At 41.9% G+C, this 21,944-nt stretch overlaps 23 non-coding genes across 23 annotated transcripts; all 23 read left to right on the forward strand.

The window, feature by feature from the left end:
• Positions 1–1,377: 1,377 nt before the first annotated feature.
• Positions 1,378–1,470, forward strand: TRNAI-UAU (transfer RNA isoleucine (anticodon UAU)). The gene is given in 2 exon segments: positions 1,378–1,415; positions 1,435–1,470. It is a non-coding gene; the product is annotated as a tRNA-Ile (tRNA).
• A 1,103-nt stretch (positions 1,471–2,573) lies between these two features.
• On the forward strand, positions 2,574–2,646 carry TRNAR-CCU (transfer RNA arginine (anticodon CCU)). The gene has a single exon. It is a non-coding gene; the product is annotated as a tRNA-Arg (tRNA).
• A 279-nt stretch (positions 2,647–2,925) lies between these two features.
• On the forward strand, positions 2,926–3,018 carry TRNAI-UAU (transfer RNA isoleucine (anticodon UAU)). The gene is given in 2 exon segments: positions 2,926–2,963; positions 2,983–3,018. It is a non-coding gene; the product is annotated as a tRNA-Ile (tRNA).
• Positions 3,019–4,121: 1,103 nt separating this feature from the next.
• Positions 4,122–4,194, forward strand: TRNAR-CCU (transfer RNA arginine (anticodon CCU)). Its single transcript has one exon. It is a non-coding gene; the product is annotated as a tRNA-Arg (tRNA).
• Positions 4,195–4,473: 279 nt separating this feature from the next.
• On the forward strand, positions 4,474–4,566 carry TRNAI-UAU (transfer RNA isoleucine (anticodon UAU)). Its single transcript is given in 2 exon segments — positions 4,474–4,511; positions 4,531–4,566. It is a non-coding gene; the product is annotated as a tRNA-Ile (tRNA).
• A 1,103-nt stretch (positions 4,567–5,669) lies between these two features.
• On the forward strand, positions 5,670–5,742 carry TRNAR-CCU (transfer RNA arginine (anticodon CCU)). The gene has a single exon. It is a non-coding gene; the product is annotated as a tRNA-Arg (tRNA).
• Positions 5,743–6,021: 279 nt separating this feature from the next.
• On the forward strand, positions 6,022–6,114 carry TRNAI-UAU (transfer RNA isoleucine (anticodon UAU)). The gene is given in 2 exon segments: positions 6,022–6,059; positions 6,079–6,114. It is a non-coding gene; the product is annotated as a tRNA-Ile (tRNA).
• Positions 6,115–7,217: 1,103 nt separating this feature from the next.
• On the forward strand, positions 7,218–7,290 carry TRNAR-CCU (transfer RNA arginine (anticodon CCU)). Its single transcript has one exon. It is a non-coding gene; the product is annotated as a tRNA-Arg (tRNA).
• A 279-nt stretch (positions 7,291–7,569) lies between these two features.
• On the forward strand, positions 7,570–7,662 carry TRNAI-UAU (transfer RNA isoleucine (anticodon UAU)). Its single transcript is given in 2 exon segments — positions 7,570–7,607; positions 7,627–7,662. It is a non-coding gene; the product is annotated as a tRNA-Ile (tRNA).
• Positions 7,663–8,765: 1,103 nt separating this feature from the next.
• On the forward strand, positions 8,766–8,838 carry TRNAR-CCU (transfer RNA arginine (anticodon CCU)). The gene has a single exon. It is a non-coding gene; the product is annotated as a tRNA-Arg (tRNA).
• Positions 8,839–9,117: 279 nt separating this feature from the next.
• TRNAI-UAU (transfer RNA isoleucine (anticodon UAU)) lies at positions 9,118–9,210 on the forward strand. Its single transcript is given in 2 exon segments — positions 9,118–9,155; positions 9,175–9,210. It is a non-coding gene; the product is annotated as a tRNA-Ile (tRNA).
• A 1,103-nt stretch (positions 9,211–10,313) lies between these two features.
• Positions 10,314–10,386, forward strand: TRNAR-CCU (transfer RNA arginine (anticodon CCU)). Its single transcript has one exon. It is a non-coding gene; the product is annotated as a tRNA-Arg (tRNA).
• A 279-nt stretch (positions 10,387–10,665) lies between these two features.
• TRNAI-UAU (transfer RNA isoleucine (anticodon UAU)) lies at positions 10,666–10,758 on the forward strand. Its single transcript is given in 2 exon segments — positions 10,666–10,703; positions 10,723–10,758. It is a non-coding gene; the product is annotated as a tRNA-Ile (tRNA).
• Positions 10,759–12,213: 1,455 nt separating this feature from the next.
• Positions 12,214–12,306, forward strand: TRNAI-UAU (transfer RNA isoleucine (anticodon UAU)). The gene is given in 2 exon segments: positions 12,214–12,251; positions 12,271–12,306. It is a non-coding gene; the product is annotated as a tRNA-Ile (tRNA).
• A 1,103-nt stretch (positions 12,307–13,409) lies between these two features.
• Positions 13,410–13,482, forward strand: TRNAR-CCU (transfer RNA arginine (anticodon CCU)). The gene has a single exon. It is a non-coding gene; the product is annotated as a tRNA-Arg (tRNA).
• A 279-nt stretch (positions 13,483–13,761) lies between these two features.
• Positions 13,762–13,854, forward strand: TRNAI-UAU (transfer RNA isoleucine (anticodon UAU)). The gene is given in 2 exon segments: positions 13,762–13,799; positions 13,819–13,854. It is a non-coding gene; the product is annotated as a tRNA-Ile (tRNA).
• A 1,103-nt stretch (positions 13,855–14,957) lies between these two features.
• TRNAR-CCU (transfer RNA arginine (anticodon CCU)) lies at positions 14,958–15,030 on the forward strand. The gene has a single exon. It is a non-coding gene; the product is annotated as a tRNA-Arg (tRNA).
• A 279-nt stretch (positions 15,031–15,309) lies between these two features.
• TRNAI-UAU (transfer RNA isoleucine (anticodon UAU)) lies at positions 15,310–15,402 on the forward strand. Its single transcript is given in 2 exon segments — positions 15,310–15,347; positions 15,367–15,402. It is a non-coding gene; the product is annotated as a tRNA-Ile (tRNA).
• A 1,103-nt stretch (positions 15,403–16,505) lies between these two features.
• On the forward strand, positions 16,506–16,578 carry TRNAR-CCU (transfer RNA arginine (anticodon CCU)). The gene has a single exon. It is a non-coding gene; the product is annotated as a tRNA-Arg (tRNA).
• A 279-nt stretch (positions 16,579–16,857) lies between these two features.
• On the forward strand, positions 16,858–16,950 carry TRNAI-UAU (transfer RNA isoleucine (anticodon UAU)). The gene is given in 2 exon segments: positions 16,858–16,895; positions 16,915–16,950. It is a non-coding gene; the product is annotated as a tRNA-Ile (tRNA).
• Positions 16,951–18,053: 1,103 nt separating this feature from the next.
• On the forward strand, positions 18,054–18,126 carry TRNAR-CCU (transfer RNA arginine (anticodon CCU)). Its single transcript has one exon. It is a non-coding gene; the product is annotated as a tRNA-Arg (tRNA).
• Positions 18,127–18,405: 279 nt separating this feature from the next.
• TRNAI-UAU (transfer RNA isoleucine (anticodon UAU)) lies at positions 18,406–18,498 on the forward strand. Its single transcript is given in 2 exon segments — positions 18,406–18,443; positions 18,463–18,498. It is a non-coding gene; the product is annotated as a tRNA-Ile (tRNA).
• A 1,103-nt stretch (positions 18,499–19,601) lies between these two features.
• On the forward strand, positions 19,602–19,674 carry TRNAR-CCU (transfer RNA arginine (anticodon CCU)). The gene has a single exon. It is a non-coding gene; the product is annotated as a tRNA-Arg (tRNA).
• The last annotated feature ends 2,270 nt before the right edge of the window (positions 19,675–21,944 follow it).

The raw sequence follows: 21,944 nt of genomic DNA on the forward strand, positions 1-21,944 counted from the left end.
ATAATTGAAGGGGATACATGGAAGAGGTATACCGTTTTTAAGGGTGAGTCCCATCTGTGGTGTTTGCCTTTTCTCTTTCTTAAATAAAAGCCATTGGCATGTTTTAGTTCCAGATTAAAAGTGCTCAACTTGCTTCTTTACTGGATACTTGTCCCAATATATATTAAGAGGTATTTTTAAAGGTTTTGGCCCTCCAATAAGCTTTCCTTCATCTTTATTAGCAGAGTCCTGTAAGTGTGTGATCATAATGAAAAGACAAGGGACCCTCTTTCCCTTGTCTACAAAAAGCAAGCACGTGGTTAAGATTTTGTCAGATCTAGAAAGCAAACGGTAGAACACAAACCATTCTCGATCACTCAGTCACAAGTGAATGTTTGATTGCTTTGGAAAAACAACCACTTATAGAAAAAGTCAAGTCCCAGTTGCCTAATGGATAAGGCACTGGCCTCCTAAGCCAGGGATTGTGGCTTTAACGCCCATCTGTATTGTTTGCCTTTCCTCTGTCTCAAAGTAAAGCCATTGGCATGTTATGGTTCCAGATTATAAGTGCTCTTCTGGCTTCTTCACTGGGTACTTGTCCCAGCTTCTGAGCCGGCTCCATCACTGTTACGTACTGTTATGTGACGATGCGCTAATCCCTTGGCAGCAGCAACATAATTGTATGTGAGATGTCACCAAGGGTTTAAAGTAAAGCCATTAGCATGTTTTAGTTCAAGATTAAAAGTGCTCGACTAGGTTCTTCACTGGATACTTGTCCCAATACATATTAAGAGGTATTCAGTTTTTAAAGGGTTTTGTCACTCCATTAAGATTTCCTTCATCTGCATTAGAAATGTCCTGTTAGTGTGCAATTAGAACGACAATACAAGGGAACCTAGTCTTTTCTTAAAAAAACAAGCATGCGGTTAAGATTTTATCCGATTTGGAAAGCAAACGGTACAACACAAACCTTTCTCGCTCACTCATCACATGTGAATGTTTGCTTGCTTTGGAAAGAAAAAACCACGGCACAGAGCAAATTTACAGCCCCAGTGGCCTAATGGATAAGGCACTGGCCTTTTAAGCCAGGTATTGTGGGTTCAAGTCCCATCTGGGGTGTTTACCTTTCATCTTTCTTAAAGTTAAGCTGTTGCTGTTTTAGTTCCTGATTAAAAGTGCTCAACTGGCTTCATCCACTGGACTGATGCTTCTTTATATATTAATAAGAGAGAAGTAAATGACTTATTACTCACAGTATCTTGACTGACCGCTATCTTAAACGCTGTCGTGTTTTTGAAAATTGATGGAAAACAGACACGCTTGAGGAATCACTTCATCCCGCGGTGCAATCGGTCAGCACACGGTGGAAAACGGACACGCGTGCAGACATCAGTAAGAGCTCCAGTGGCGCAATCGGTCAGCGCACGGTACTTATAAAGCAGTAACTGTTGAGAAATGCTGAGGTTGTGAGTTCGAGCCTCACCTGGAGCACTCCTTTCTTGCCTTCTTGTGCTTTATTTAGACCTCCAGTGGAATAGCAAACTTACTCATGGCCCATGATCTATAAACATAATTGAAGGGGATACATGGAAGAGGTATACCGTTTTTAAGGGTGAGTCCCATCTGTGGTGTTTGCCTTTTCTCTTTCTTAAATAAAAGCCATTGGCATGTTTTAGTTCCAGATTAAAAGTGCTCAACTTGCTTCTTTACTGGATACTTGTCCCAATATATATTAAGAGGTATTTTTAAAGGTTTTGGCCCTCCAATAAGCTTTCCTTCATCTTTATTAGCAGAGTCCTGTAAGTGTGTGATCATAATGAAAAGACAAGGGACCCTCTTTCCCTTGTCTACAAAAAGCAAGCACGTGGTTAAGATTTTGTCAGATCTAGAAAGCAAACGGTAGAACACAAACCATTCTCGATCACTCAGTCACAAGTGAATGTTTGATTGCTTTGGAAAAACAACCACTTATAGAAAAAGTCAAGTCCCAGTTGCCTAATGGATAAGGCACTGGCCTCCTAAGCCAGGGATTGTGGCTTTAACGCCCATCTGTATTGTTTGCCTTTCCTCTGTCTCAAAGTAAAGCCATTGGCATGTTATGGTTCCAGATTATAAGTGCTCTTCTGGCTTCTTCACTGGGTACTTGTCCCAGCTTCTGAGCCGGCTCCATCACTGTTACGTACTGTTATGTGACGATGCGCTAATCCCTTGGCAGCAGCAACATAATTGTATGTGAGATGTCACCAAGGGTTTAAAGTAAAGCCATTAGCATGTTTTAGTTCAAGATTAAAAGTGCTCGACTAGGTTCTTCACTGGATACTTGTCCCAATACATATTAAGAGGTATTCAGTTTTTAAAGGGTTTTGTCACTCCATTAAGATTTCCTTCATCTGCATTAGAAATGTCCTGTTAGTGTGCAATTAGAACGACAATACAAGGGAACCTAGTCTTTTCTTAAAAAAACAAGCATGCGGTTAAGATTTTATCCGATTTGGAAAGCAAACGGTACAACACAAACCTTTCTCGCTCACTCATCACATGTGAATGTTTGCTTGCTTTGGAAAGAAAAAACCACGGCACAGAGCAAATTTACAGCCCCAGTGGCCTAATGGATAAGGCACTGGCCTCCTAAGCCAGGGATAGTGGGTTCAAGTCCCATCTGGGGTGTTTACCTTTCATCTTTCTTAAAGTTAAGCTGTTGCTGTTTTAGTTCCTGATTAAAAGTGCTCAACTGGCTTTATCCACTGGACTGATGCTTCTTTATATATTAATAAGAGAGAAGTAAATGACTTATTACTCACAGTATCTTGACTGACCGCTATCTTAAACGCTGTCGTGTTTTTGAAAATTGATGGAAAACAGACACGCTTGAGGAATCACTTCATCCCACGGTGCAATCGGTCAGCACACGGTGGAAAACGGACACGCGTGCAGACATCAGTAAGAGCTCCAGTGGCGCAATCGGTCAGCACACGGTACTTATAAAGCAGTAACTGTTGAGCAATGCCGAGGTTGTGAGTTCGAGCCTCACCTAGAGCACTCCTTTCTTGCCTTCTTGTGCTTTATTTAGACCTCCAGTGGAATAGCAAACTTACTCATGGCCCATGATCTATAAACATAATTGAAGGGGATACATGGAAGAGGTATACCGTTTTTAAGGGTGAGTCCCATCTGTGGTGTTTGCCTTTTCTCTTTCTTAAATAAAAGCCATTGGCATGTTTTAGTTCCAGATTAAAAGTGCTCAACTTGCTTCTTTACTGGATACTTGTCCCAATATATATTAAGAGGTATTTTTAAAGGTTTTGGCCCTCCAATAAGCTTTCCTTCATCTTTATTAGCAGAGTCCTGTAAGTGTGTGATCATAATGAAAAGACAAGGGACCCTCTTTCCCTTGTCTACAAAAAGCAAGCACGTGGTTAAGATTTTGTCAGATCTAGAAAGCAAACGGTAGAACACAAACCATTCTCGATCACTCAGTCACAAGTGAATGTTTGATTGCTTTGGAAAAACAACCACTTATAGAAAAAGTCAAGTCCCAGTTGCCTAATGGATAAGGCACTGGCCTCCTAAGCCAGGGATTGTGGCTTTAACGCCCATCTGTATTGTTTGCCTTTCCTCTGTCTCAAAGTAAAGCCATTGGCATGTTATGGTTCCAGATTATAAGTGCTCTTCTGGCTTCTTCACTGGGTACTTGTCCCAGCTTCTGAGCCGGCTCCATCACTGTTACGTACTGTTATGTGACGATGCGCTAATCCCTTGGCAGCAGCAACATAATTGTATGTGAGATGTCACCAAGGGTTTAAAGTAAAGCCATTAGCATGTTTTAGTTCAAGATTAAAAGTGCTCGACTAGGTTCTTCACTGGATACTTGTCCCAATACATATTAAGAGGTATTCAGTTTTTAAAGGGTTTTGTCACTCCATTAAGATTTCCTTCATCTGCATTAGAAATGTCCTATTAGTGTGCAATTAGAACGACAATACAAGGGAACCTAGTCTTTTCTTAAAAAAACAAGCATGCGGTTAAGATTTTATCCGATTTGGAAAGCAAACGGTACAACACAAACCTTTCTCGCTCACTCATCACATGTAAATGTTTGCTTGCTTTGGGAAGAAAAAACCACGGCGCAGAGCAAGTTTACAGCCCCAGTGGCCTAATGGATAAGGCACTGGCCTCCTAAGCCAGGTATTGTGGGTTCAAGTCCCATCTGGGGTGTTTACCTTTCATCTTTCTTAAAGTTAAGCTGTTGCTGTTTTAGTTCCTGATTAAAAGTGCTCAACTGGCTTCATCCACTGGACTGATGCTTCTTTATATATTAATAAGAGAGAAGTAAATGACTTATTACTCACAGTATCTTGACTGACCGCTATCTTAAACGCTGTCGTGTTTTTGAAAATTGATGGAAAACAGACACGCTTGAGGAATCACTTCATCCCGCGGTGCAATCGGTCAGCACACGGTGGAAAACGGACACGCGTGCAGACATCAGTAAGAGCTCCAGTGGCGCAATCGGTCAGCGCACGGTACTTATAAAGCAGTAACTGTTGAGCAATGCTGAGGTTGTGAGTTCGAGCCTCACCTGGAGCACTCCTTTCTTGCCTTCTTGTGCTTTATTTAGACCTCCAGTGGAATAGCAAACTTACTCATGGCCCATGATCTATAAACATAATTGAAGGGGATACATGGAAGAGGTATACCGTTTTTAAGGGTGAGTCCCATCTGTGGTGTTTGCCTTTTCTCTTTCTTAAATAAAAGCCATTGGCATGTTTTAGTTCCAGATTAAAAGTGCTCAACTTGCTTCTTTACTGGATACTTGTCCCAATATATATTAAGAGGTATTTTTAAAGGTTTTGGCCCTCCAATAAGCTTTCCTTCATCTTTATTAGCAGAGTCCTGTAAGTGTGTGATCATAATGAAAAGACAAGGGACCCTCTTTCCCTTGTCTACAAAAAGCAAGCACGTGGTTAAGATTTTGTCAGATCTAGAAAGCAAACGGTAGAACACAAACCATTCTCGATCACTCAGTCACAAGTGAATGTTTGATTGCTTTGGAAAAACAACCACTTATAGAAAAAGTCAAGTCCCAGTTGCCTAATGGATAAGGCACTGGCCTCCTAAGCCAGGGATTGTGGCTTTAACGCCCATCTGTATTGTTTGCCTTTCCTCTGTCTCAAAGTAAAGCCATTGGCATGTTATGGTTCCAGATTATAAGTGCTCTTCTGGCTTCTTCACTGGGTACTTGTCCCAGCTTCAGAGCCGGCTCCATCACTGTTACGTACTGTTATGTGACGATGCGCTAATCCCTTGGCAGCAGCAACATAATTGTATGTGAGATGTCACCAAGGGTTTAAAGTAAAGCCATTAGCATGTTTTAGTTCAAGATTAAAAGTGCTCGACTAGGTTCTTCACTGGATACTTGTCCCAATACATATTAAGAGGTATTCAGTTTTTAAAGGGTTTTGTCACTCCATTAAGATTTCCTTCATCTGCATTAGAAATGTCCTATTAGTGTGCAATTAGAACGACAATACAAGGGAACCTAGTCTTTTCTTAAAAAAACAAGCATGCGGTTAAGATTTTATCCGATTTGGAAAGCAAACGGTACAACACAAACCTTTCTCGCTCACTCATCACATGTAAATGTTTGCTTGCTTTGGAAAGAAAAAACCACGGCGCAGAGCAAGTTTACAGCCCCAGTGGCCTAATGGATAAGGCACTGGCCTCCTAAGCCAGGTATTGTGGGTTCAAGTCCCATCTGGGGTGTTTACCTTTCATCTTTCTTAAAGTTAAGCTGTTGCTGTTTTAGTTCCTGATTAAAAGTGCTCAACTGGCTTCATCCACTGGACTGATGCTTCTTTATATATTAATAAGAGAGAAGTAAATGACTTATTACTCACAGTATCTTGACTGACCGCTATCTTAAACGCTGTCGTGTTTTTGAAAATTGATGGAAAACAGACACGCTTGAGGAATCACTTCATCCCGCGGTGCAATCGGTCAGCACACGGTGGAAAACGGACACGCGTGCAGACATCAGTAAGAGCTCCAGTGGCGCAATCGGTCAGCGCACGGTACTTATAAAGCAGTAACTGTTGAGCAATGCTGAGGTTGTGAGTTCGAGCCTCACCTGGAGCACTCCTTTCTTGCCTTCTTGTGCTTTATTTAGACCTCCAGTGGAATAGCAAACTTACTCATGGCCCATGATCTATAAACATAATTGAAGGGGATACATGGAAGAGGTATACCGTTTTTAAGGGTGAGTCCCATCTGTGGTGTTTGCCTTTTCTCTTTCTTAAATAAAAGCCATTGGCATGTTTTAGTTCCAGATTAAAAGTGCTCAACTTGCTTCTTTACTGGATACTTGTCCCAATATATATTAAGAGGTATTTTTAAAGGTTTTGGCCCTCCAATAAGCTTTCCTTCATCTTTATTAGCAGAGTCCTGTAAGTGTGTGATCATAATGAAAAGACAAGGGACCCTCTTTCCCTTGTCTACAAAAAGCAAGCACGTGGTTAAGATTTTGTCAGATCTAGAAAGCAAACGGTAGAACACAAACCATTCTCGATCACTCAGTCACAAGTGAATGTTTGATTGCTTTGGAAAAACAACCACTTATAGAAAAAGTCAAGTCCCAGTTGCCTAATGGATAAGGCACTGGCCTCCTAAGCCAGGGATTGTGGCTTTAACGCCCATCTGTATTGTTTGCCTTTCCTCTGTCTCAAAGTAAAGCCATTGGCATGTTATGGTTCCAGATTATAAGTGCTCTTCTGGCTTCTTCACTGGGTACTTGTCCCAGCTTCTGAGCCGGCTCCATTACTGTTACGTACTGTTATGTGACGATGCGCTAATCCCTTGGCAGCAGCAACATAATTGTATGTGAGATGTCACCAAGGGTTTAAAGTAAAGCCATTAGCATGTTTTAGTTCAAGATTAAAAGTGCTCGACTAGGTTCTTCACTGGATACTTGTCCCAATACATATTAAGAGGTATTCAGTTTTTAAAGGGTTTTGTCACTCCATTAAGATTTCCTTCATCTGCATTAGAAATGTCCTGTTAGTGTGCAATTAGAACGACAATACAAGGGAACCTAGTCTTTTCTCAAAAAAACAAACATGCGGTTAAGATTTTATCCGATTTGGAAAGCAAACGGTACAACACAAACCTTTCTCGCTCACTCATCACATGTGAATGTTTGCTTGCTTTGGAAAGAAAAAACCACGGCACAGAGCAAATTTACAGCCCCAGTGGCCTAATGGATAAGGCACTGGCCTCCTAAGCCAGGGATTGTGGGTTCAAGTCCCATCTGGGGTGTTTACCTTTCATCTTTCTTAAAGTTAAGCTGTTGCTGTTTTAGTTCCTGATTAAAAGTGCTCAACTGGTTTCATCCACTGGACTGATGCTTCTTTATATATTAATAAGAGAGAAGTAAATGACTTATTACTCACAGTATCTTGACTGACCGCTATCTTAAACGCTGTCGTGTTTTTGAAAATTGATGGAAAACAGACACGCTTGAGGAATCACTTCATCCCGCGGTGCAATCGGTCAGCACACGGTGGAAAACGGACACGCGTGCAGACATCAGTAAGAGCTCCAGTGGCGCAATCGGTCAGCGCACGGTACTTATAAAGCAGTAACTGTTGAGCAATGCCGAGGTTGTGAGTTCGAGCCTCACCTGGAGCACTCCTTTCTTGCCTTCTTGTGCTTTATTTAGACCTCCAGTGGAATAGCAAACTTACTCATGGCCCATGATCTATAAACATAATTGAAGGGGATACATGGAAGAGGTATACCGTTTTTAAGGGTGAGTCCCATCTGTGGTGTTTGCCTTTTCTCTTTCTTAAATAAAAGCCATTGCCATGTTTTAGTTCCAGATTAAAAGTGCTCAACTTGCTTCTTTACTGGATACTTGTCCCAATATATATTAAGAGGTATTTTTAAAGGTTTTGGCCCTCCAATAAGCTTTCCTTCATCTTTATTAGCAGAGTCCTGTAAGTGTGTGATCATAATGAAAAGACAAGGGACCCTCTTTCCCTTGTCTACAAAAAGCAAGCACGTGGTTAAGATTTTGTCAGATCTAGAAAGCAAACGGTAGAACACAAACCATTCTCGATCACTCAGTCACAAGTGAATGTTTGATTGCTTTGGAAAAACAACCACTTATAGAAAAAGTCAAGTCCCAGTTGCCTAATGGATAAGGCACTGGCCTCCTAAGCCAGGGATTGTGGCTTTAACGCCCATCTGTATTGTTTGCCTTTCCTCTGTCTCAAAGTAAAGCCATTGGCATGTTATGGTTCCAGATTATAAGTGCTCTTCTGGCTTCTTCACTGGGTACTTGTCCCAGCTTCTGGGCCGGCTCCATCACTGTTACGTACTGTTATGTGACGATGCGCTAATCCCTTGGCAGCAGCAACATAATTGTATGTGAGATGTCACCAAGGGTTTAAAGTAAAGCCATTAGCATGTTTTAGTTCAAGATTAAAAGTGCTCGACTAGGTTCTTCACTGGATACTTGTCCCAATACATATTAAGAGGTATTCAGTTTTTAAAGGGTTTTGTCACTCCATTAAGATTTCCTTCATCTGCATTAGAAATGTCCTGTTAGTGTGCAATTAGAACGACAATACAAGGGAACCTAGTCTTTTCTTAAAAAAACAAGCATGCGGTTAAGATTTTATCCGATTTGGAAAGCAAACGGTACAACACAAACCTTTCTCGCTCACTCATCACATGTGAATGTTTGCTTGCTTTGGAAAGAAAAAACCACGGCGCAGAGCAAGTTTACAGCCCCAGTGGCCTAATGGATAAGGCACTGGCCTCCTAAGCCAGGTATTGTGGGTTCAAGTCCCATCTGGGGTGTTTACCTTTCATCTTTCTTAAAGTTAAGCTGTTGCTGTTTTAGTTCCTGATTAAAAGTGCTCAACTGGCTTCATCCACTGGACTGATGCTTCTTTATATATTAATAAGAGAGAAGTAAATGACTTATTACTCACAGTATCTTGACTGACCGCTATCTTAAACGCTGTCGTGTTTTTGAAAATTGATGGAAAACAGACACGCTTGAGGAATCACTTCATCCCGCGGTGCAATCGGTCAGCACACGGTGGAAAACGGACACGCGTGCAGACATCAGTAAGAGCTCCAGTGGCGCAATCGGTCAGCGCACGGTACTTATAAAGCAGTAACTGTTGAGCAATGCTGAGGTTGTGAGTTCGAGCCTCACCTGGAGCACTCCTTTCTTGCCTTCTTGTGCTTTATTTAGACCTCCAGTGGAATAGCAAACTTACTCATGGCCCATGATCTATAAACATAATTGAAGGGGATACATGGAAGAGGTATACCGTTTTTAAGGGTGAGTCCCATCTGTGGTGTTTGCCTTTTCTCTTTCTTAAATAAAAGCCATTGGCATGTTTTAGTTCCAGATTAAAAGTGCTCAACTTGCTTCTTTACTGGATACTTGTCCCAATATATATTAAGAGGTATTTTTAAAGGTTTTGGCCCTCCAATAAGCTTTCCTTCATCTTTATTAGCAGAGTCCTGTAAGTGTGTGATCATAATGAAAAGACAAGGGACCCTCTTTCCCTTGTCTACAAAAAGCAAGCACGTGGTTAAGATTTTGTCAGATCTAGAAAGCAAACGGTAGAACACAAACCATTCTCGATCACTCAGTCACAAGTGAATGTTTGATTGCTTTGGAAAAACAACCACTTATAGAAAAAGTCAAGTCCCAGTTGCCTAATGGATAAGGCACTGGCCTCCTAAGCCAGGGATTGTGGCTTTAACGCCCATCTGTATTGTTTGCCTTTCCTCTGTCTCAAAGTAAAGCCATTGGCATGTTATGGTTCCAGATTATAAGTGCTCTTCTGGCTTCTTCACTGGGTACTTGTCCCAGCTTCTGAGCCGGCTCCATTACTGTTACGTACTGTTATGTGACGATGCGCTAATCCCTTGGCAGCAGCAACATAATTGTATGTGAGATGTCACCAAGGGTTTAAAGTAAAGCCATTAGCATGTTTTAGTTCAAGATTAAAAGTGCTCGACTAGGTTCTTCACTGGATACTTGTCCCAATACATATTAAGAGGTATTCAGTTTTTAAAGGGTTTTGTCACTCCATTAAGATTTCCTTCATCTGCATTAGAAATGTCCTGTTAGTGTGCAATTAGAACGACAATACAAGGGAACCTAGTCTTTTCTTAAAAAAACAAGCATGCGGTTAAGATTTTATCCGATTTGGAAAGCAAACGGTACAACACAAACCTTTCTCGCTCACTCATCACATGTGAATGTTTGCTTGCTTTGGAAAGAAAAAACCACGGCACAGAGCAAATTTACAGCCCCAGTGGCCTAATGGATAAGGCACTGGCCTCCTAAGCCAGGGATTGTGGGTTCAAGTCCCAACTGGGGTGTTTACCTTTCATCTTTCTTAAAGTTAAGCTGTTGCTGTTTTAGTTCCTGATTAAAAGTGCTCAACTGGCTTCATCCACTGGACTGATGCTTCTTTATATATTAATAAGAGAGAAGTAAATGACTTATTACTCACAGTATCTTGACTGACCGCTATCTTAAACGCTGTCGTGTTTTTGAAAATTGATGGAAAACAGACACGCTTGAGGAATCACTTCATCCCGCGGTGCAATCGGTCAGCACACGGTGGAAAACGGACACGCGTGCAGACATCAGTAAGAGCTCCAGTGGCGCAATCGGTCAGCGCACGGTACTTATAAAGCAGTAACTGTTGAGCAATGCCGAGGTTGTGAGTTCGAGCCTCACCTGGAGCACTCCTTTCTTGCCTTCTTGTGCTTTATTTAGACCTCCAGTGGAATAGCAAACTTACTCATGGCCCATGATCTATAAACATAATTGAAGGGGATACATGGAAGAGGTATACCGTTTTTAAGGGTGAGTCCCATCTGTGGTGTTTGCCTTTTCTCTTTCTTAAATAAAAGCCATTGGCATGTTTTAGTTCCAGATTAAAAGTGCTCAACTTGCTTCTTTACTGGATACTTGTCCCAATATATATTAAGAGGTATTTTTAAAGGTTTTGGCCCTCCAATAAGCTTTCCTTCATCTTTATTAGCAGAGTCCTGTAAGTGTGTGATCATAATGAAAAGACAAGGGACCCTCTTTCCCTTGTCTACAAAAAGCAAGCACGTGGTTAAGATTTTGTCAGATCTAGAAAGCAAACGGTAGAACACAAACCATTCTCGATCACTCAGTCACAAGTGAATGTTTGATTGCTTTGGAAAAACAACCACTTATAGAAAAAGTCAAGTCCCAGTTGCCTAATGGATAAGGCACTGGCCTCCTAAGCCAGGGATTGTGGCTTTAACGCCCATCTGTATTGTTTGCCTTTCCTCTGTCTCAAAGTAAAGCCATTGGCATGTTATGGTTCCAGATTATAAGTGCTCTTCTGGCTTCTTCACTGGGTACTTGTCCCAGCTTCTGAGCCGGCTCCATCACTGTTACGTACTGTTATGTGACGATGCGCTAATCCCTTGGCAGCAGCAACATAATTGTATGTGAGATGTCACCAAGGGTTTAAAGTAAAGCCATTAGCATGTTTTAGTTCAAGATTTAAAGTGCTCGACTAGGTTCTTCACTGGATACTTGTCCCAATACATATTAAGAGGTATTCAGTTTTTAAAGGGTTTTGTCACTCCATTAAGATTTCCTTCATCTGCATTAGAAATGTCCTGTTAGTGTGCAATTAGAACGACAATACAAGGGAACCTAGTCTTTTCTTAAAAAATCAAGCATGCGGTTAAGATTTTATCCGATTTGGAAAGCAAACGGTACAACACAAACCTTTCTCGCTCACTCATCACATGTGAATGTTTGCTTGCTTTGGAAAGAAAAAACCACGGCACAGAGCAAATTTACAGCCCCAGTGGCCTAATGGATAAGGCACTGGCCTTTTAAGCCAGGTATTGTGGGTTCAAGTCCCATCTGGGGTGTTTACCTTTCATCTTTCTTAAAGTTAAGCTGTTGCTGTTTTAGTTCCTGATTAAAAGTGCTCAACTGGCTTCATCCACTGGACTGATGCTTCTTTATATATTAATAAGAGAGAAGTAAATGACTTATTACTCACAGTATCTTGACTGACCGCTATCTTAAACGCTGTCGTGTTTTTGAAAATTGATGGAAAACAGACACGCTTGAGGAATCACTTCATCCCGCGGTGCAATCGGTCAGCACACGGTGGAAAACGGACACGCGTGCAGACATCAGTAAGAGCTCCAGTGGCGCAATCGGTCAGCGCACGGTACTTATAAAGCAGGAACTGTTGAGCAATGCTGAGGTTGTGAGTTCGAGCCTCACCTGGAGCACTCCTTTCTTGCCTTCTTGTGCTTTATTTAGACCTCCAGTGGAATAGCAAACTTACTCATGGCCCATGATCTATAAACATAATTGAAGGGGATACATGGAAGAGGTATACCGTTTTTAAGGGTGAGTCCCATCTGTGGTGTTTGCCTTTTCTCTTTCTTAAATAAAAGCCATTGGCATGTTTTAGTTCCAGATTAAAAGTGCTCAACTTGCTTCTTTACTGGATACTTGTCCCAATATATATTAAGAGGTATTTTTAAAGGTTTTGGCCCTCCAATAAGCTTTCCTTCATCTTTATTAGCAGAGTCCTGTAAGTGTGTGATCATAATGAAAAGACAAGGGACCCTCTTTCCCTTGTCTACAAAAAGCAAGCACGTGGTTAAGATTTTGTCAGATCTAGAAAGCAAACGGTAGAACACAAACCATTCTCGATCACTCAGGCACAAGTGAATGTTTGATTGCTTTGGAAAAACAACCACTTATAGAAAAAGTCAAGTCCCAGTTGCCTAATGGATAAGGCACTGGCCTCCTAAGCCAGGGATTGTGGCTTTAACGCCCATCTGTATTGTTTGCCTTTCCTCTGTCTCAAAGTAAAGCCATTGGCATGTTATGGTTCCAGATTATAAGTGCTCTTCTGGCTTCTTCACTGGGTACTTGTCCCAGCTTCTGAGCCGGCTCCATTACTGTTACGTACTGTTATGTGACGATGCGCTAATCCCTTGGCAGCAGCAACATAATTGTATGTGAGATGTCACCAAGGGTTTAAAGTAAAGCCATTAGCATGTTTTAGTTCAAGATTAAAAGTGCTCGACTAGGTTCTTCACTGGATACTTGTCCCAATACATATTAAGAGGTATTCAGTTTTTAAAGGGTTTTGTCACTCCATTAAGATTTCCTTCATCTGCATTAGAAATGTCCTGTTAGTGTGCAATTAGAACGACAATACAAGGGAACCTAGTCTTTTCTCAAAAAAACAAACATGCGGTTAAGATTTTATCCGATTTGGAAAGCAAACGGTACAACACAAACCTTTCTCGCTCACTCATCACATGTGAATGTTTGCTTGCTTTGGAAAGAAAAAACCACGGCACAGAGCAAATTTACAGCCCCAGTGGCCTAATGGATAAGGCATTGGCCTCCTAAGCCAGGGATTGTGGGTTCAATTCCCAACTGGGGTGTTTACCTTTCATCTTTCTTAAAGTTAAGCTGTTGCTGTTTTAGTTCCTGATTAAAAGTGCTCAACTGGTTTCATCCACTGGACTGATGCTTCTTTATATATTAATAAGAGAGAAGTAAATGACTTATTACTCACAGTATCTTGACTGACCGCTATCTTAAACGCTGTCGTGTTTTTGAAAATTGATGGAAAACAGACACGCTTGAGGAATCACTTCATCCCGCGGTGCAATCGGTCAGCACACGGTGGAAAACGTACACGCGTGCAGACATCAGTAAGAGCTCCAGTGGCGCAATCGGTCAGCGCACGGTACTTATAAAGCAGTAACTGTTGAGCAATGCCGAGGTTGTGAGTTCGAGCCTCACCTGGAACACTCCTTTCTTGCCTTCTTGTGCTTTATTTAGACCTCCAGTTGAATAGCATACTTACTCATGGCCCATGATCTATAAACATAATTGAAGGGGATACATGGAAGAGGTATACCGTTTTTAAGGGTGAGTCCCATCTGTGGTGTTTGCCTTTTCTCTTTCTTAAATAAAAGCCATTGCCATGTTTTAGTTCCAGATTAAAAGTGCTCAACTTGCTTCTTTACTGGATACTTGTCCCAATATATATTAAGAGGTATTTTTAAAGGTTTTGGCCCTCCAATAAGCTTTCCTTCATCTTTATTAGCAGAGTCCTGTAAGTGTGTGATCATAATGAAAAGACAAGGGACCCTCTTTCCCTTGTCTACAAAAAGCAAGCACGTGGTTAAGATTTTGTCAGATCTAGAAAGCAAACGGTAGAACACAAACCATTCTCGATCACTCAGTCACAAGTGAATGTTTGATTGCTTTGGAAAAACAACCACTTATAGAAAAAGTCAAGTCCCAGTTGCCTAATGGATAAGGCACTGGCCTCCTAAGCCAGGGATTGTGGCTTTAACGCCCATCTGTATTGTTTGCCTTTCCTCTGTCTCAAAGTAAAGCCATTGGCATGTTATGGTTCCAGATTATAAGTGCTCTTCTGGCTTCTTCACTGGGTACTTGTCCCAGCTTCTGGGCCGGCTCCATCACTGTTACGTACTGTTATGTGACGATGCGCTAATCCCTTGGCAGCAGCAACATAATTGTATGTGAGATGTCACCAAGGGTTTAAAGTAAAGCCATTAGCATGTTTTAGTTCAAGATTAAAAGTGCTCGACTAGGTTCTTCACTGGATACTTGTCCCAATACATATTAAGAGGTATTCAGTTTTTAAAGGGTTTTGTCACTCCATTAAGATTTCCTTCATCTGCATTAGAAATGTCCTGTTAGTGTGCAATTAGAACGACAATACAAGGGAACCTAGTCTTTTCTTAAAAAAACAAGCATGCGGTTAAGATTTTATCCGATTTGGAAAGCAAACGGTACAACACAAACCTTTCTCGCTCACTCATCACATGTGAATGTTTACTTGCTTTGGAAAGAAAAAACCACGGCGCAGAGCAAGTTTACAGCCCCAGTGGCCTAATGGATAAGGCACTGGCCTCCTAAGCCAGGTATTGTGGGTTCAAGTCCCATCTGGGGTGTTTACCTTTCATCTTTCTTAAAGTTAAGCTGTTGCTGTTTTAGTTCCTGATTAAAAGTGCTCAACTGGCTTCATCCACTGGACTGATGCTTCTTTATATATTAATAAGAGAGAAGTAAATGACTTATTACTCACAGTATCTTGACTGACCGCTATCTTAAACGCTGTCGTGTTTTTGAAAATTGATGGAAAACAGACACGCTTGAGGAATCACTTCATCCCGCGGTGCAATCGGTCAGCACACGGTGGAAAACGGACACGCGTGCAGACATCAGTAAGAGCTCCAGTGGCGCAATCGGTCAGCGCACGGTACTTATAAAGCAGGAACTGTTGAGCAATGCTGAGGTTGTGAGTTCGAGCCTCACCTGGAGCACTCCTTTCTTGCCTTCTTGTGCTTTATTTAGACCTCCAGTGGAATAGCAAACTTACTCATGGCCCATGATCTATAAACATAATTGAAGGGGATACATGGAAGAGGTATACCGTTTTTAAGGGTGAGTCCCATCTGTGGTGTTTGCCTTTTCTCTTTCTTAAATAAAAGCCATTGGCATGTTTTAGTTCCAGATTAAAAGTGCTCAACTTGCTTCTTTACTGGATACTTGTCCCAATATATATTAAGAGGTATTTTTAAAGGTTTTGGCCCTCCAATAAGCTTTCCTTCATCTTTATTAGCAGAGTCCTGTAAGTGTGTGATCATAATGAAAAGACAAGGGACCCTCTTTCCCTTGTCTACAAAAAGCAAGCACGTGGTTAAGATTTTGTCAGATCTAGAAAGCAAACGGTAGAACACAAACCATTCTCGATCACTCAGTCACAAGTGAATGTTTGATTGCTTTGGAAAAACAACCACTTATAGAAAAAGTCAAGTCCCAGTTGCCTAATGGATAAGGCACTGGCCTCCTAAGCCAGGGATTGTGGCTTTAACGCCCATCTGTATTGTTTGCCTTTCCTCTGTCTCAAAGTAAAGCCATTGGCATGTTATGGTTCCAGATTATAAGTGCTCTTCTGGCTTCTTCACTGGGTACTTGTCCCAGCTTCTGAGCCGGCTCCATTACTGTTACGTACTGTTATGTGACGATGCGCTAATCCCTTGGCAGCAGCAACATAATTGTATGTGAGATGTCACCAAGGGTTTAAAGTAAAGCCATTAGCATGTTTTAGTTCAAGATTAAAAGTGCTCGACTAGGTTCTTCACTGGATACTTGTCCCAATACATATTAAGAGGTATTCAGTTTTTAAAGGGTTTTGTCACTCCATTAAGATTTCCTTCATCTGCATTAGAAATGTCCTGTTAGTGTGCAATTAGAACGACAATACAAGGGAACCTAGTCTTTTCTCAAAAAAACAAACATGCGGTTAAGATTTTATCCGATTTGGAAAGCAAACGGTACAACACAAACCTTTCTCGCTCACTCATCACATGTGAATGTTTGCTTGCTTTGGAAAGAAAAAACCACGGCACAGAGCAAATTTACAGCCCCAGTGGCCTAATGGATAAGGCATTGGCCTCCTAAGCCAGGGATTGTGGGTTCAATTCCCATCTGGGGTGTTTACCTTTCATCTTTCTTAAAGTTAAGCTGTTGCTGTTTTAGTTCCTGATTAAAAGTGCTCAACTGGTTTCATCCACTGGACTGATGCTTCTTTATATATTAATAAGAGAGAAGTAAATGACTTATTACTCACAGTATCTTGACTGACCGCTATCTTAAACGCTGTCGTGTTTTTGAAAATTGATGGAAAACAGACACGCTTGAGGAATCACTTCATCCCGCGGTGCAATCGGTCAGCACACGGTGGAAAACGGACACGCGTGCAGACATCAGTAAGAGCTCCAGTGGCGCAATCGGTCAGCGCACGGTACTTATAAAGCAGTAACTGTTGAGCAATGCCGAGGTTGTGAGTTCGAGCCTCACCTGGAACACTCCTTTCTTGCCTTCTTGTGCTTTATTTAGACCTCCAGTGGAATAGCAAACTTACTCATGGCCCATGATCTATAAACATAATTGAAGGGGATACATGGAAGAGGTATACCGTTTTTAAGGGTGAGTCCCATCTGTGGTGTTTGCCTTTTCTCTTTCTTAAATAAAAGCCATTGCCATGTTTTAGTTCCAGATTAAAAGTGCTCAACTTGCTTCTTTACTGGATACTTGTCCCAATATATATTAAGAGGTATTTTTAAAGGTTTTGGCCCTCCAATAAGCTTTCCTTCATCTTTATTAGCAGAGTCCTGTAAGTGTGTGATCATAATGAAAAGACAAGGGACCCTCTTTCCCTTGTCTACAAAAAGCAAGCACGTGGTTAAGATTTTGTCAGATCTAGAAAGCAAACGGTAGAACACAAACCATTCTCGATCACTCAGTCACAAGTGAATGTTTGATTGCTTTGGAAAAACAACCACTTATAGAAAAAGTCAAGTCCCAGTTGCCTAATGGATAAGGCACTGGCCTCCTAAGCCAGGGATTGTGGCTTTAACGCCCATCTGTATTGTTTGCCTTTCCTCTGTCTCAAAGTAAAGCCATTGGCATGTTATGGTTCCAGATTATAAGTGCTCTTCTGGCTTCTTCACTGGGTACTTGTCCCAGCTTCTGGGCCGGCTCCATCACTGTTACGTACTGTTATGTGACGATGCGCTAATCCCTTGGCAGCAGCAACATAATTGTATGTGAGATGTCACCAAGGGTTTAAAGTAAAGCCATTAGCATGTTTTAGTTCAAGATTAAAAGTGCTCGACTAGGTTCTTCACTGGATACTTGTCCCAATACATATTAAGAGGTATTCAGTTTTTAAAGGGTTTTGTCACTCCATTAAGATTTCCTTCATCTGCATTAGAAATGTCCTGTTAGTGTGCAATTAGAACGACAATACAAGGGAACCTAGTCTTTTCTTAAAAAAACAAGCATGCGGTTAAGATTTTATCCGATTTGGAAAGCAAACGGTACAACACAAACCTTTCTCGCTCACTCATCACATGTGAATGTTTACTTGCTTTGGAAAGAAAAAACCACGGCGCAGAGCAAGTTTACAGCCCCAGTGGCCTAATGGATAAGGCACTGGCCTCCTAAGCCAGGTATTGTGGGTTCAAGTCCCATCTGGGGTGTTTACCTTTCATCTTTCTTAAAGTTAAGCTGTTGCTGTTTTAGTTCCTGATTAAAAGTGCTCAACTGGCTTCATCCACTGGACTGATGCTTCTTTATATATTAATAAGAGAGAAGTAAATGACTTATTACTCACAGTATCTTGACTGACCGCTATCTTAAACGCTGTCGTGTTTTTGAAAATTGATGGAAAACAGACACGCTTGAGGAATCACTTCATCCCGCGGTGCAATCGGTCAGCACACGGTGGAAAACGGACACGCGTGCAGACATCAGTAAGAGCTCCAGTGGCGCAATCGGTCAGCGCACGGTACTTATAAAGCAGTAACTGTTGAGCAATGCTGAGGTTGTGAGTTCGAGCCTCACCTGGAGCACTCCTTTCTTGCCTTCTTGTGCTTTATTTAGACCTCCAGTGGAATAGCAAACTTACTCATGGCCCATGATCTATAAACATAATTGAAGGGGATACATGGAAGAGGTATACCGTTTTTAAGGGTGAGTCCCATCTGTGGTGTTTGCCTTTTCTCTTTCTTAAATAAAAGCCATTGGCATGTTTTAGTTCCAGATTAAAAGTGCTCAACTTGCTTCTTTACTGGATACTTGTCCCAATATATATTAAGAGGTATTTTTAAAGGTTTTGGCCCTCCAATAAGCTTTCCTTCATCTTTATTAGCAGAGTCCTGTAAGTGTGTGATCATAATGAAAAGACAAGGGACCCTCTTTCCCTTGTCTACAAAAAGCAAGCACGTGGTTAAGATTTTGTCAGATCTAGAAAGCAAACGGTAGAACACAAACCATTCTCGATCACTCAGTCACAAGTGAATGTTTGATTGCTTTGGAAAAACAACCACTTATAGAAAAAGTCAAGTCCCAGTTGCCTAATGGATAAGGCACTGGCCTCCTAAGCCAGGGATTGTGGCTTTAACGCCCATCTGTATTGTTTGCCTTTCCTCTGTCTCAAAGTAAAGCCATTGGCATGTTATGGTTCCAGATTATAAGTGCTCTTCTGGCTTCTTCACTGGGTACTTGTCCCAGCTTCTGAGCCGGCTCCATTACTGTTACGTACTGTTATGTGACGATGCGCTAATCCCTTGGCAGCAGCAACATAATTGTATGTGAGATGTCACCAAGGGTTTAAAGTAAAGCCATTAGCATGTTTTAGTTCAAGATTAAAAGTGCTCGACTAGGTTCTTCACTGGATACTTGTCCCAATACATATTAAGAGGTATTCAGTTTTTAAAGGGTTTTGTCACTCCATTAAGATTTCCTTCATCTGCATTAGAAATGTCCTGTTAGTGTGCAATTAGAACGACAATACAAGGGAACCTAGTCTTTTCTTAAAAAAACAAGCATGCGGTTAAGATTTTATCCGATTTGGAAAGCAAACGGTACAACACAAACCTTTCTCGCTCACTCATCACATGTGAATGTTTGCTTGCTTTGGAAAGAAAAAACCACGGCACAGAGCAAATTTACAGCCCCAGTGGCCTAATGGATAAGGCACTGGCCTCCTAAGCCAGGGATTGTGGGTTCAAGTCCCAACTGGGGTGTTTACCTTTCATCTTTCTTAAAGTTAAGCTGTTGCTGTTTTAGTTCCTGATTAACCCCTTCCCGACATTTGCCGTACATGTACGTCATGGAAAGTACTGACTTCCTGCATCTTGCCGTACATGTACGTCAAACGTTTGGCACCGGCTCAGAAGCTGAGCCGGTCCCATCATCACCGGATCTCAGCTGTATCTTACAGCTGACATCCGACTGTAACGGCGGGGACCGAAATTAGCTTCGATCCCCGCCATTAACCCCTTAAGTGCAGCGCTCAAACGCGATCGCTGCACTTAAGGTGTTTGCAGCTCATCGGAACCCCAGTAATGAAATTGCCGGGGTTCCGGTGGCTGCAATGGCAACCGGAGGCCTAATACTGGCCTCCCGGTCTGCCTAGCACCGAAGCCGGTCAAGATCCGCCCGGCGGCGGAGCCTGATCGGCTTCCGTAGCTGCCGGCAAGATGGCGCCGGGTCAGGAGCTGATCCGGCGTCATCAGCGGTGGAAGTCAGCTGTACTGTACAGCTGACATCCACCTGTAACGGCAGGAACCGGAGCTAGCTCCGATCCCTGCCATTAACCCCTTCGATGCAGCAATCGAAAGCGATTGCTGCATCGTAGCGGTTACAAGCAGATCGCCAGCCCTGACAGGCAATCGGGACTGGCGACTGCTGTTATGGCAACAGGAGACACAATGGTCTCCTGCTCTGCCATTACGGAAGCCGATTTAGGCCCCGCCGGGAGGCGAAGCCTAAACGGCTTGCTGTCAGTGAATGACTGACAGATCTAATACATTGCACTACATAGGTAGTGCAATGTATTAGAAAAAAAAAAATCTGACCGTTGGACCTTCAAGTCCCCTAGTGGGACTTGAGAAAAAGTGTAAAAAAAGTATAAAAAAGTGTAAAAAAAAGTGCAAAAAATAAAAGTTTGAAAACAATAAAAGTTTCAAGTAATCAAATAACACACAATCCCCCTTTTACTCTTATCAAGTCCTTTATTATTGAAAAATAATAATAAACCATATGTATTTGGTATCGCCACGACCGTAACGACCGGAGGTATCAAAATATTATATTATTTATTGCACGCGGTGAACAGCGTAAAAAAAACCCGTAAAAAACGTTACCAGAGTTTCTGTTTTTTAGTCACTTTGCCCTACAAATATTACAATAAAAAGTGATCAAAAAGTCGCACGTATCCAAAAATGGTACCTATAAAAACTATAGCTCGTCCCGCAACAAACCAGCCCTCATACCGCTACGTCTATGAAAAATAAAATTAGTTATGGCTCCAATAAGTCAGGAAATAAAAAAATATGCAGTTGTGCCCGAGGAGAACATTTCTTCTGTTTCAAGAGGCGATTTATCAAGGACCTAAAATTAGGGAACCAGGAAGGGAGGGCCCAATCATATCCGATGGAAGCGACGGTGCCCGTATTATACCAGGATAATACTTTCCCAGCAAAATTCCCCAAACTACAAAGGCGCGGAGTGTGGACCAAAAGGGGGATAAGAAATGACACCATTTATCAGTGCGACACCGGCCTGTGCAGAAAGGATTGCTTCACAGCGTAACACACATCTATGGATTATTTTTATTTTTTTATACCACCTGACTATGCCCCTTATATACTCCGCCCCGCTTACATGTACCCCCACATTATAAAACACCAGCAATACTCAAACAAATATAGTACCAAGCAAAATCCGCTCTCCAAAAGCCAAATGGTGCTCCCTCGGCCCTGAACCCTACAGCGTGCCCAAACAGCAGTTTCCTTCAACATATATGGCACCGTCATACCCGTGAGAACCCTTTTAACAATTTTTGTGGTGTGTGTCTCCAGCGTCATAAGCTGGGCATGACATATTTGCCACTGAATGGCATATCTAGGGAAAAATATAAATTTTTAATTTGCACCATCCGCAGCGCATTCATTTATGGAAAAGACCTGTGGGGTGAAAATGCTCACTACACCCCTTAATAAATGCCTTGAGGGGTGCAGTTCCATAATGGGGTCACTTATCAGGGGTTTCTTTTTATTATTTCACATCTGAGCCTCTGCAGTTGTGAACCAATACTTTGTAAATCGCCAAATTAGGCCTCCACTCCGCATGGTACTCTTCACTTCTGAGCCCTGTCATATGTCCAGACAAAAGATTAGGGCCACATGTAGGGTGTTTCTAAAACCGGGAAACACCGCATAATAATTAGAGAGCTGTCTTGTTATGGTGGCACAAGCCGGGCACCACATATTGGCATATCTATGGAAAAAAA

The sequence above is a fragment of the Rhinoderma darwinii genome, chromosome 3 (genome assembly GCF_050947455.1).
Source record: "Rhinoderma darwinii isolate aRhiDar2 chromosome 3, aRhiDar2.hap1, whole genome shotgun sequence".
In the NCBI taxonomy this organism is placed as follows: Eukaryota; Metazoa; Chordata; class Amphibia; order Anura; family Rhinodermatidae; genus Rhinoderma; species Rhinoderma darwinii.